Raw genomic sequence first — 1906 nt, 5'->3', positions numbered from 1 at the left:
AAATTGAAATTCGGAAATATTTAAAAAGAGTCATATCCCAGAGTAGAAGATAATACAATAAAATCCAAAGAAGCTAAAATTTATTTCCTATTACTTTTCCATTAATTTTCCGATCGTTCCTATGGCAGCTATATGATATAGTAGTCCGATTTTTTAAATAATTAATTCGAAATTCAGATATATTTAAAAAATAACATCCCCAAAAGTAGAAGGTAATATTTCAAAAAACACCGAAGCTAGAATTGTTTATTTTTTTTTTTTCCGATTGTTCCTATGGGAGCCATAAGATATAGTTGTCCGATCCGGTCGGCTCCGACATATTTACTACCTGCAATAGAAAGAAGACTTTTGGGAAAGTTTCATCCCGATAGCTCAAGAACTGAGAGACTAGTTTGCGTAGAAACAGACAGACGGACAGACGGACATGGCTAGATCGACTCGTCTTGTGATGCTGATCAAGAATATATATACTTTATGGGGTCGGAAACGTCTCCTTCACTGCGTTGCAAACTTCTGACTGAAATCATAATACCCTCTGCAAGGGTATAATAATGCGTACTGGTGATACTAAAATGTTACACAGTTGCCACGACTTTTAAAGAAAGGTGGCAACTCTGGTTTTTCAGCAATTCAACAAAATTTTCAACAGCCCCGAGGATGTTGAATTGCTAAAATTTCTGAATGTTGACTTTGTATGGAACAGCTGACTAACAGCTGACCAAATTCAACAATTCAGCAATTCAACAGTTTAGGGAATCATCATTTCGTGACGTCACGATTTCACATTTGATTTCACATTTTTGCCCCTAACAGAACGTTAACAGATCGCGAGCGTTAGAGACGGGCAAGTTTGAATTTTCTGCTAACAGCTGTTAACTGTAACGGTTTTGTGATCTAAAAAATAAAAATTATATTAAAAGCAGCGTAATTATAAACTTGAAAGAATATATTAAAAAAAAAGCGTAATAGACACAAACTAAATGCAATATTGTATTTATTTTTAAAATAATAAAAACTTGATCTCCTTTTATTTTATGTTTTTTATGATAACTAAAAATTGCACACCTGCACTTTTATCCCTTATCCGAAACCAGAACCGAAACACAGCGAAAACCATCTTGACCATCTTGAATTATATCGATACATCGATTAGTAAAGGCTACAATCTGCAATTATAGCCTGTTCAGACAGATACACAGTGGTCGGGCTTGTATGGAGCCGCGGCCATTAATAATTTTTACCAAAAATCTAGGTAAATATTATAAATATATGTTACGAAAATTGGCCAGATCGTACCACTATATCCCATAGCTTCCATAGGAACAATTTTCTCAGTGGTTGCGTTTACATGAGAGGGCAATTAAAAATTAAATTTTTTTAATATTAACAAGCTTGTTTGTTTACCGTACGTTATTTACAAACTTTGAACTGCAATATAAAAATGTGAGAGTAATTATTGAACTCCACCCACACCAAAAAAAATTATAAACAAGAAAGAAAGTTAACTTCGGCCAGCCGAAGTTTACATACCCTTGCAGGTTTGCCGACTTAAAATGTTGTTTTTACAATGTCAAAAATTAAAACGCCAACTATCTACAATGTTTTTTCTATTTTTTTTCATTGTTCCTATGGGAGCCATAAGATATGGTGGTCCGATCCGGCTCGTTCAGATATACATATGTACTACCTGCAATAGAAAGAAGACTTTTGGGAAAGCTTCATCGCGATAGCTTTAAAACTGAGAGACTAGTTCGCATAGAAACGGACAGACTGACAGACGGACATGGCTAGATGGACTCGGCTATTGATGCTGATCAAAAATATATATAATTTATGTGGTCGGAAACGTCTCCTTCACTGCGTTGTTGACTTTTGGTTATAACTAAGTTTTTTTGTCCATTAATAA

This window comes from Drosophila takahashii, chromosome 4, assembly GCF_030179915.1.
Source record: "Drosophila takahashii strain IR98-3 E-12201 chromosome 4, DtakHiC1v2, whole genome shotgun sequence".
NCBI classification, from domain to species: Eukaryota; Metazoa; Arthropoda; class Insecta; order Diptera; family Drosophilidae; genus Drosophila; species Drosophila takahashii.
Note: the sequence above shows the minus strand (reverse complement) of the source record.